Source organism: Lagopus muta, chromosome Z (genome assembly GCF_023343835.1).
Source record: "Lagopus muta isolate bLagMut1 chromosome Z, bLagMut1 primary, whole genome shotgun sequence".
NCBI lineage: Eukaryota > Metazoa > Chordata > Aves > Galliformes > Phasianidae > Lagopus > Lagopus muta.
Genome location: NC_064472.1, coordinates 75,020,508 through 75,032,896, shown reverse-complemented (window position 1 = coordinate 75,032,896; position 12,389 = coordinate 75,020,508). Strand labels below are relative to the sequence as shown.

The following is a 12,389-nucleotide window of genomic DNA, read 5'->3' as shown; positions in this document are numbered from 1 at the left end:
TAGCAGGTCAGTCTCAGGGCACACTGCTGGGTGCTGTGCTGTCATCCCTGCCCCTAAGGCTTCTGATTCACAAGTATCTTGTGAAAAGTTTGGGAAGACACACTATCAAGTGCCAACATCTCTGATCTGGTCACACCCATCCCTATCTGCCCTTCCTCCCGGACCGCACAAGCAGGAGCCAGCCATGAAAGTTCAGGAAGGGAAGGACATTTCCAAGGAAGCTTCTCTGTGTGGAAAATCCACACATAAAGAACGTACCAGACACACAGACACAGGCTCCTGAACGATGTGCCTCTCTGGCACAACGCTGGCAACATGGTAAGGTATGAAAATAAATAAGGGAAAAGAGCTTTGGAAGGTTTTGAAATTCAAGATCGGGATTTGATGCCCTGCTGGGAGTGCAGCCTGGAGAGGAAACCACAGGGAGCTGCCTCCTCCCTGCCCAAACACCAGTGTGTGTTTAGGTCTCTGATGGCAACCCAAGGGTCTGGGGCCAGCTCAGCCTTCAGCCATGCTTCCCAGCGAAGTCCACTATTGCTGAAATGAAGGAGCAATGCATACATACTCTGCTGTTAGGGAGAAAGCTGGGCAGAAAGGAGGCAGAGCTGAAACTCACGGAACAGCTGGCTGCTGCTCAGAAGATCCAACATTTGTGTCATGAGGCTTTGTCAGCTGCCCAAGAAAGCTGCTCACTTTCATAGAATTATAGAATCATAGAATCATAGAATCACAGGATGGCCTGGGTTGAAAAGGACCACAGCGATCATCTAGTTTCAACCCCCTGCTGTGTGCAGGATCACCAACCACCAGACCAGGCTGCCCAGAGCCACATCCAGCCTGGAAATTTCTCTATTGCTCTCTTACCACATCCCGTCAGCAGAGGGGTTGTTCTCTCTCACTGCGTTTCCCAAACTCTGACTAACTGCAGGCGACTGCCGGATCTCAGTTTACAAGGAAGGGACTTTCTGTATGCTGCACACGACATCTAAAAAGTTCACAGAGGTCTTTAGGATACGTTTGGCTTTTAGTCATTTCGTAAATGTGAGATAATTACCATCAGCATTATGTACTGTTTGGATACACTGGAACATCTTCGATAATTAAAATACCACAGGCTCATTTGTAACAGTTTCAGTTATAAAATGGGCTCCAGGGAGAGGTAAAACATTTTTCATAGTCAGTGGATGCACCTAGGAGAGTTTTGTTCTGTTGACAGCAGCACTACATGTGTACCTATCTACTTGCAAAGCACTCAGTTCCCTGTCCTATGGCATCTTTCCAAGATGGCCAATCATAGAATCATAGAATCACAGAACAGCCTGGGTTGAAAAGGCCCACAGCGCTCATCCAGTTCCAGCCCCCTGCTGTGTGCAGGTCACCAACCAGCAGCCCAGGCTGCCCAGAGCCACATCCAGCCTGGCCTCCAATGCCTGCAGAGATGGGGCATCCACAGCCTCCTTGGGCAACCTGTGCCAGTGCCTCACTGCCCTCTGGGTGAAAAATGAATAACTAAGAGCACAGGTATCGTATTCTCCTTAGGAAAGAAGACTCTCACCCCAAACAAATGTTTTGTCCTTTACCAGACTATATTTATAGGTTGGAATTGTCCCACAGGATCACAGCTTTCTGAACAACCCTGGATGCTATGCTATGCACTTCCCACCAGCACGACACCAAAAGCCCTTTCCCATGCTTAACAGAAGTCCTGTTAGCCTAGGAGGAGTTATGCACAGAACTGGTCCAGCCCTGGGAAGAGGTGCCACACACAGTGCCGCCAGCAAAATCTGCCTAACCTGTATGGATTTCACCTGGAAGCACAGGGTCTTTGTTACTACAGCTTTATTCCTGGGGACCTAGGAAATGACAAGATCAGTATAGAGAACCCGATAAGCTGTGACTGCATTTTGTAGCATAATTTTATGGTTAATTACCTTTCCTCAACACATTTTCTGAAACTGCAGGAGACATCCACAATTGCCAAACATGTCTACAACAGATTTTTTTTCCCAATACTCACCATGCAAATCATTCATTTTTAAACAGTGTTTTGCTTATACAATTCTAGTACCATAGGTCAAAATAAGGAGAACAAATGGCTGTCAGCCCTATCTTCACAAAACACCACAGCAAATTTTGAGGCCCTACAGCTTAGCACTGAAAAAAAAGCAAAGTCTGAAGATATCTATTTAAAAGGAAAGAAAGAAAGAAAAAGATCCATTCTCTCTAGCATTATTTCACAGAGGGAAAACAGTACAATTTAATTTCTGTGTTATGAATCAATCCTGCAAAATAGCACTGGATAGATGAGCCCCACAGAAGAATCTAAGCCAGGTGACAGGAATTGGTGCCATGCACAACTTCAGCTGGGTATTTCCACTGTTATTAATCTTCACAATGCTCTGTGAATGGCACATGCTACTGGTATGCTTGCCTGGAGCGAAGAAAAGAGAATCTTCTGGTTTTGGGCTTTCAGGTTGTTTTATTTTTTAAACAACTTGGGTTTGCAGGGTTAATTAAGGAAGTAAATAGCTGGTGCAATGAATGGCCCATATTCATAAAGGACGTGGTTTCTGTCTCTAATTTGTACTGTCCAATTTCATTACTTGGTATCATACCTAATTACTCCACCTTATAGGGAAATGCAGGCTAATTAGGAAGGATGTTATTCACCACATTTAAAACACGATGAAGCAAATGAAATATTACCGGGAGGTAAAAAGGTGATTTGTTTCCTTGTAGCATGTCTGTAAATTAGCCCAGAGAAGATGAAGACTTTGTTTAATTACCACTCAGGGAGGCTTTGTTTAAAATGCAAACAGAATTTTTATGGCACCTTCTCAGGCCCATGTGCATTTGGCAGCAAGCGGTCTGCTGGCCTTCCTAGGAAGGTATTACTTTCTGAATCATATATGCTGTGAGAGACCTTTGTATTCACACCATCTGAGTTCTCTAAGCTCCGTTATTTATTTTTTCAAATGACAGTATTACTAAAAAGAAACTTTATATTTCGAAGTGCATACAGCTGATCATCACACACAGGTTTCCAAGAGAAATCACTACATTTCACAAAGGCGGGTATGGGTTTTGCTGTAGATCAAAGTGAGAAAGAGGGGAAAAAAAGATAAATCACCAGAGATCCAAAAATACTTTTCATTTGGAGAAGATATCAGGCCATTTCGATAGCACTGATAGAGTCTCTGCTCTGTCTCCATTACCCAGTGAAGGCAGCCGGAGTCAGGAGCTGACTACGCTAGATTATATTCCCTATAAGATGGCCACCAATATATATATATATGATCTTCAACCTCTATTGATTGACCAATTTCACAAGCAAAGACTGGTGAAATGAAGCTGAAATGAACATCATGCTTTAACTCATTGAACCCATCAGGCCTGAGTTAATCTCACTGCCCACTGTCTCTGATAGAATTCAATTGATCAATCATGTTTCGGTGATAGTACCATTTCAGTGGCTTATTGCTTCTTCATTTCAAAGCTTGACCCGTCAGATATACCAGGACCAGCTCTGCTTTTCTTGGAGACACAGAGACCAGCACCTGCCTACTGCAACATATCGCCTTATGTCCAGGCTTGGGGAAAAAAAAATAAGAAAAAAAAAGAGGAATTTTTGCTGAACACTCCCACCTTAGCATTGTATTTTCACACCTATTACACTGATTTTACAGTCAGAGTGGCAGTAAAAACACAACGAGGCCGAGGAATCAGAATTCCCTGCCATTTGTCAGCTCCCATTCACACACGACCCTGCATTTGGGCAAACATTGAAGACTGACTGCTCCAAGCTCCATCCTGCAGGCACAGCACCAAACAGAGCGGTGCTACACCCTTCTCCCACACGGACAAGCTGCTGGCTGGTGCTGCCTGCTAGCCCAGCAGAACCAGGGAGGGGGGAGCTGGAAGATCACAGCTCCCAGCGCCTGCTGGCTGCAGCAGGATTGCCATGGTTATGTCACCATTTCCCATCTGTTCTTTCCTTCAAACGCATGGTTGGCCTAGGTGCACCCTCAAACTGCCCCACAGCCCAACCCTCATCCTGCATTTGGCTTTGGCACAAGGGCATGCTGCTGCCTAGGGCAGTCCGTGCAGGCACAGGGCTGCTCAGTAGCAAAACAGTTCCCACTTTCATCACCCAACAGCCGTCTGTGAGCCATGATCTAGCCTCTCTGCGCTGGGAGAGCAGCTCTCTGCTGGTTGAGATGGCTGCAAGCCCTGCCTGATACACAGGACGCAGCCTGGTGCATGTGCCCACAGGTGCGCCCCACTTTGCTGCCACACAAAGCGTGAGTCCAGGAATGCAGAACTGCATCTGGTGAACTGACACCAGCAGAAAGAGGGATTGTTTAACTGCACAGCTTTCCCATGGGGTTACTGCCCGCTTCCTGCTTCTGTGATTTTAATCCTACAGTAGCCACGTAGGAATCTCATAACTGACACACCTTGTGAGCCTGACAGCCCATCTGTTTGAAGCAAACGCTCATGTGCACAGTGCCACTGAGTGGAGCAGGAATGCCCGTGCACGGGAGCTACCATGGCAGCCCAACTGTGCTCCAATGGCCCATTGCACAGCACAGCGTGCCTCACCTATGCCCAAGGGCTGCCTGCCACACTGCCCGGGGCTGTTGGCAGCCCTGTACGGGAAGACCAGGAGCCACAGCAGTTTCCATGGCCACCTGCCCAGTCCGTGGGAGCGGCAGCAGGGCTGATGGAGCTGCTGTGCACATTGTGACTGCTCTTACAATGCGCTTTTATTTTAAAAAGCAGCAAAAATGATGTCCAGAATACCTTCTCCAGTGCAGAATTCAGAACCAAGGAAGGCTTGTCACTAAGGAAGCTGAGCCAGGAGGTCCTGGAGCTGCCCTGCAGGAAGCAGGCTTTGCATCCCTCCATGGAGCACAGACACACACTGAGCAGCAAGGTCCTACCACCAGCTGCAAAGCATGGGAGAAGGCTGCTGCCTCTGTGGCTTCCATGTCTTGCCAGGAGAGATAGAAATTCAGTGCATGTGTATATAAAATAACTTGTGTCTGGTTCATCCATTAATTATTATGAGAAACCAATTCTGTTCGTAATCCATTCCTGTAAGATGTGTTCAGCAGCAATCTGTGTAGGAGTGGACATTATTTCATTATTTCATGTAGTCTCAGCCTACAGTGCGTTTTTAAATCATTGTAATAAGATCATCAAACCTGCTTTAACATAGTTTATACCTACTTCCATACCACACTATCACGTATTTTCATCATTTTTTCCCCCCAAAATATTGTTTCTATACGCACTTAGCGACACTGAAGATGAAATTTGGTTAGCTTTGGAAATGTCGACCCAGTCTGCTGTTACAGGAGACAGGAGAGTGCACAGCCCTAAGAAACCTCTGCGCTGATGGCATACAGAGAGAAGTGCTGCACAGGGCAGGCAGTCTCTGCTCTCCTGCAGGCATTTGCAGGCACTACCGTGCTGCACCAGCAGCAGAACAGGAGAGGAGAGCCCTCCTTCCCCATCATGGAGGATTCAGTTATCTGCAGAGCACTCTGATCTGGCCCTGCCAGACCGAAGCACAGGAGCAGAAAAGGTTGCTACAGGAGGTTTGAACATTGCAAGAGTGCAGGCTCTGCGTGACCGGTAGCACCTGCAGCCTGGCGACAGTCATCCCTCAGTGTCACTGACAGGGACAGCCAAATTTCTTCCCGTGCAAGAAATGACACTTGATGAGAAAAACACAGGCTATTATTCAACTTACAATAGTCGAAACTAATCTTTCCATGCAAGTTGAAAACAGTAAGGCATAATTTCCACTTGATATCCTGAATACTTTGCAAAGCAATCTCTGCAAAAGTTACCTGGAGAGAATAGAGGCAGTGCAGGGCTGACCCACGCTCCTGTCACCGTGTGCCAGACTCACTGGCACTGGGAGCACTGCGGGGTCTCCAGCACCTTCTCCACAAGCAGCTTGTACAAAAAGCCACTGCTAACTATGGATTTTTGACGTGCAAAGTTTAAATAAAGACTTGTTTCACAACACCAAGGGCTGCAGCCTCATGCCTGCAAACGCTTAATGCTGAACAAAGAAATCTCTCCAGTGTATTCAGCAGCATGGCTTACATGCAGAACACAAACCACAGGAATAATTTTTAAATACAGGTTACACCAAGTGCGAATTTAAACATGCTTTTCTGCATTTTATCCACATCCATTAGTTGAGTGGTGTCATTAATTTTTGAAAACCCTCTGCAGCTCTGTAGCGTGGGTTGGTAGACCTCAGAAATTGTTGACAACTTCTCACATTTAGGAACCACTGCTACACATCTGCCTTCCACTTCTCGGTGTGCCTGCGTGCGCTCTGCTGCACAGCCCTGCTCTGTGCTTAAGGAGGTGTGCAAGAACGCTGGGTGCACTGCCAGCACCACTGCCTGCCTTCCTTCCATCTCCAACCAGCAATGCCAAAGCAGAGAGCTTTCCCCCTTAGTTCAGCTTCTGAAGCAGCAGAACGGTGCTTTTGCTCCCACTGACACTATTTTAGCTTTTCAGGTGTATTTACTGCTCGGTGCTACTTGGCTCTTTTAAAAGCCGCAGAAGGGAAGATGACAAAAAAAGCAATCAGTGACAGAAGATAAGTAACGTTTTGCTGTGGATGTTTTTGTTTTACAATTCTGCCTTAAACGTTCTGAGGCACCAAAACAAAAATGATGAACTAAGATCCTACGTTTAAGGGAAAATAGCGTAGCTCTTTGCTAATTACTGTAATTAATTAGTGTCATCTAAACATTAATTATTTATCACGCAGTAAACTCAGCAGTCTACTGTACAATTCCCCTGACAGTGAGCTTATCACAAGAACACTCCTATTAGGGAGCTGTGGACTGTATGCATCCCCATTATTTCCTGCCTTGCTGATGGGGGGGCTGGGGGTCCCTTCTGGAGCTGCACCACCAGAATGCTGGCAGCAGACTCCCATAGGTGAGCTGCTCCTGCAGCAGTGCCGAGGGATGGGGAGCAGCTCCACCACACCACTGTCAGAGGTGGTTCTTTTCCTACGTGTGAGCCAAGAGTTCTCCTGGACTGCCTTATTCGCCTTCCACATAATGCATTAACTCCTCCAGGAAAAAAATGACAGCAATAATATGACCAGAACTTGGCAAATTATTTCCAAGGACTGCTGAGTCTGAATGCTACCTCTTTCTTCACGACAGCCAGCTGACGGCAAGTGAATAATTTCTATGAATATGTAATGTCGGTTTGAGAGCAAAGGTCCAGCATGACAGACACAGGTCTCTCTCGTTTTTGCTCCATGCCACAGATGCCAACAGCAGCGAATGTGATCCTGACTGCACCATACATCCGCATGGATGGCGATTTTTTTTTTTTGAGGCTTTCCATCCATTGGAAATCACAGACTGACTGAATCTGAGCCCTTGTTCACAAGTGGGGATCATTTCTGAAGGACCGTCTTACACAGAAGCCTGAGCAGGGAAAATCCTGAATGAGCTGAAATAGCCCATCGTGACGCTCTTAATTAAAAATTATTTTAGTTTTCCAGTTCTACATGATTTTAGTGTTTGAACAGCTTTTAGAGATATATATGTGCAACCACTCAAAAGTAAATACACCTGCCATTGCTGCATCTGCATAAGGCCGACCATCAACCCTTCCTAGCCTACCATATGCTCCATCTCCTGACCATCTCTGCTCAAACACAGCTGACCCAGCCTGTCCATCTCCTGCAGGGCACCGCACTGCTGCCTGTGCTTGCAGCACAGCACATTGCATGCACTTTCTAGGGCATTTTTCTATTGCAATCCTATGTAGTTTAACAGACCAGCTCAGCCAGCCCTCAAAAGAAGGGCAAAAGAGCATACATTTTTTAAAAATACTACAGCTTTACCTGTAAAATTTCATCAGATTCAAGGAGAGTCTTTATTTTCTATGTATGGTGTGTTTATTCTTTGTTGTAATTCTTGGCTAAAGCAGAACAGGAAAACAAATAGGGGAGAGTTGGAGGTGTTTTTTGAAATTCATAGGGACAGAGGGAAGGAGAAAGGGGGAAAGGGAGGAAGGAAATTTTTCACTTCAGAAACACTTCACTTCAGAAACAAGGTTTGCTACCATTGCATGGAAGGTACATAACACACTGACCATGGGGAGCTGCAATAAAGGGAGGGACAGGCTGTGCAACTCTATTGCCACTCGACAGGGAAAGACAGAGCCTTTCCATGCAGCACTGCAAGATGGGCTAGGGTTTGTTTCCCCTAAAGGAACCGTGGCAGCTCTGCCCATTTCTGTGGTGGGGCAATGGCCTACAGCCTGCTCGGCCTCACACCACGAAGATGAACGTGCAAGCATGCCCCTGGCCGCCGAGCCTTCAGCAGCCCCTGTCCGTGGGGCACATCCCACCCACCCGGCCAAAACCTTGCGATGGCTGCCAACATCTCACTGAGGACCTCTCCTCACCTTCCACACTCACACACCTCTCCGTGCCTCCAGGAAAGCTGGCATCGGCTCCTACCATAACAAACTCAATCGTTCTCAGCGGTGCTCCAGCAAATAAAGTCATTAATTATGGCCCTCTCTCCACACTGCCGTTGGCTGGAGCAGCAATCAATGTGCAACCCCTCATTGCCTTCTCTCGGGGAGCAGACAGATGCCATAAAAATAAACTGCAGCCCACACAGAACCCTGCCAGTTCAGCGGCAGCAGGCTGTGCCCAGTAACAGCCGCCACGCTGCGTCAGCCGGCACGGCGGTATTTATTTGGTCTGCCGCATCCATAGGGGAAGGCAGCCCATTAAGCGATCATTTTTATCTTATAACGTCAATTTACTTATACTGATTGGCTTCCTGCTGCCAAATATCAATTAAATTGCAAATGCCTGCTGAAGCTTATTTTCTGCTACTGTCTCTTTTCCTTCATTTCCTTTTTTCTTTCTCTCTCTCCTTCTTTTTGTGAGAGAGAGTGAGAGAGAACCCTATGTTCGAACATAATTTAATTTATTTCCCTTTCCATATCTCAAAGGAAAATCTATAACTCCCCCTAGAAGGCCATTTGCCCTCTGTTATTGGGAGCTGAGGTATCACAGCACCGGGCAATTTGTTTCAACCGGCTATCGGCAGCCCATCAGGACTCCTAAGGACCTCTGCCATCTCAGTGCAATTGTATCTGGTATTGCCATTTATGATTTGTTTTTAATAGGTGCTGGTAACCATCAGATTCCCAGATTTCAGTTCATCCATGGTGCACCCACTCTGCTACCTCCTGCTGCTCCAGCCTGCTTTCCTACCATGTTCATCAGCCGCTGAAAGAGATTTCCACTCATGGAAATGCCTTCAAGACAGACTATCGTTAACTCAGGCTGCTGTTCTCCAGCACCCGTGTTTCTAAAGCTGATAGCGTGGCCAGAACTGCTGGAGCTTACATGCTGTTCCCATGACAAAGAGCTACATGAGCTGGCTTTGACAAACGGTGATGGATGGCACGAGCTGCCCAAGCAGAAGCTACCAGTGGGCTCTCCCCACTGTTTGCGTGCTCTCATATCCATTTCTTGGCCAGGTCTTCCCATCACAGCCATGTTCAGTCAGCTCTGGACATGCATACCTCAACTATTTTCCTGTTCTGTATGTATGTATACAACCTGTGTGTACATGGGAAGAATACTGCACACAGAGATGCATTTACAAAGTGAGAACAAACGCATCCCTGTGCACATGCTTTTGTCCAGCCAGCCATATTACCCAGCAAAAAGAGAACTGATCGTATCAGCCTGAAAATAAACAGAAAAAAAAAAAACAAAAAAACCTGCCTGTCAGGACAGTGTTTCTCTTGTTAGGTGTTTTAGCTAGCACTGTCCTTCCTGTGACCACGGAAAAGGATGTCCACAAATGCACTGCCTACGAGAAGTAAAATCCAGTCATGGCTGTGTTAGAGTACATCATCTCTAGGGCAAAGACTGGCATATGCTGAGTAAATGACACTGATACAACACAGCGTTTGCAAGTGGGGCCCTGGGCAGGGTCTCCATGAGCCTGGTATCAAGCCCCAGCTCTCCACAGCACTCCTTGAAGCCTTGCACAAGATTTTTCTAACCCCTGGTGCCTCAGCTTCCCCACCAGTGAAGTGAGGAAATCGTAACTGAGCACACTGTAACTCAGTAAAAATCTTCTGATCAGCCAAGTACTATCCACTGTAACTTGCTTGTAGTGCATCCAAAAATTCCTTAGTTCTTGAAAAAAGAAAAGAAGGGAGTTTATCCTGGGTTTGCCAAGTGCCAGGGTGATTATCATGGGGTTTGCAATTATCTACACAGCAGACCTTTGGACAGAAGCTGCATGAATTTAGTTAAGACTGGTTTAAAAATGTAGACTCATCTGTATCAATGATGCATTCAGTAAGAAAATGAGCTGCGTGGAATACACCAGTGTGCACACGCATGTATAGATCTACCTGTATAATATATACATTATATGTATACACATTTTACATATGCATAATGAACATCTGTATTCCATTTGTCCGTCATACAGCTATTCCTTATGCAGAGGTGCTCATAAAACTATCAGGAGTACCACAGAAGATCTCTGTATGTTTTTGCACAGGTGATTATTGACCAGTTCGTTCAGTGCTTGATGGAGATAGCACGATTGCCTGGGATGTATCTTGTAGGTTTCTAAACAGAAGGCTCCAGAATCAATTTGTGGTAACTGGTTAGATGTGACCAGCTTACAAACTCAGAAAGGCTACACCGAAGCCCACAGCATTGGAAGATATGTATTTTTCTTGTGAACATAGTGCTTGCAGTTTCAACAGAGTGAAATCAGTTTTGGGCATCGATTTCAGCACTTCCACCACTCTTTGAGGAACCTGTCTTGCAACTTGCACGGGGCAGTTTGTCATCTGTGCTCATTCTAACGCCTGCTATTCTGTGAGTGTGTCACAGAAACTCTTTGCCACTGGAACCCAATCAGCTTATCACAAGGTACACCCTCTGCTTTGCTGGGTGAAAACCTGGGCTACAGTAGGAGGAAGGATGGGGGATGTGAGAATGCCAGGAAGTTCTGTGGGCTCGTTATCTGCTGGGTGCTCCATCCTGAGCCACAGCCAAGGCCAGCCATGGATACCTCCCTCTCCAACAGCTTCTGCCCATAGAGCGATGAAGGAACACTAACTTCACACTCTGGGGACAAATGCTGCATTTTCACCCGCAGCATCCTACATGCAAACTACTAAAAACTTGCCTCAGTGATGACGTCCCTCTGTAATTTGAATTGGGCAAGCTAGAGCAAGAGATCCCAGTGGTTTACACTGATTTCACTTGCCTGCCACCAGCTTTCAGGGGCACCATGGATTTTTCACGTCACCATGCTGAACTTCTCTCTTTAATGGACCAGTTAAGGAGCACTGTGGTGATCTGTGAGGCACCAAAAGACATCTGTGACAAGGATCATGAGAGCAAGAGAGGGAGAATGAACAAAATGAAGAATTACTCAATTTCAAAACTCAAAGCTGTGCACTTTAGTCATTACACAAAAAAGAGTCTTTTGACTCAGTTGCAATGTATTTTTAGGTCTTGGCCACTTTTCCCATTGCCAGCTAAGGCCATGATGGCTAGGGACTGTTGTCCCTCCTTTCTGACTGGGTTTTTTTAGGAGAAGACCTTCTTTCTCAGTCTGGAGAAATAGAGGATACCAGTACTCTGAGAACAAACCAGGAAGGAAACACAGAAATTAGAGAAGTAAAAATTCTTTCTTACTAACAGATTTCTGGAGAAAAAAAGAAAGAAAGAAAGAAAGAAAGAAAGAAAGAAAGAAAGAAAGAAAGAAAGAAAGAAAGAAAGAAAGAAAGAAAGAAAGAAAGAAAGAAAGAAAGAAAGAAAGAAAGAAAGAAAGAAAGAAAGGAAGAAAGGAAGAAAGGAAGAAAGGAAGAAAGGAAGAAAGGAAGAAAGGAAGAAAGGAAGAAAGGAAGAAAGGAAGAAAGGAAGAAAGGAAGAAAGGAAGAAAGGAAGAAAGGAAGAAAGGAAGAAAGGAAGAAAGGAAGAAAGGAAGAAAGGAAGAAAGGAAGAAAGGAAGAAAGGAAGAAAGGAAGAAAGGAAGAAAGGAAGAAAGGAAGAAAGGAAGAAAGGAAGAAAGGAAGAAAGGAAGAAAGGAAGAAAGGAAGAAAGGAAGAAAGGAAGAAAGGAAGAAAGGAAGAAAGGAAGAAAGAAAGAAAGAAAGAAAGAAAGAAAGAAAGAAAGAAAGAAAGAAAGAAAGAAAGAAAGAAAGAAAGAAAGGAAGAAAGGAAGAAAGAAAAGAAAGCAAGTTATACACTTTTAAAACTTGAAATATTATTAGACAACAGATATGAAATTGCAAGCTGGGGGATGTCAGGATGGAGCACAGCCCTGC

General features: G+C 45.6%; 1 protein-coding gene across 2 annotated transcripts in view; it reads right to left on the bottom strand.

The window, feature by feature from the left end:
* PAX5 (paired box 5) overlaps window positions 1-12,389 on the bottom strand; it is a 118,947-nt gene that overhangs the window by 78,790 nt on the left and 27,768 nt on the right. The window lies entirely within an intron of this gene.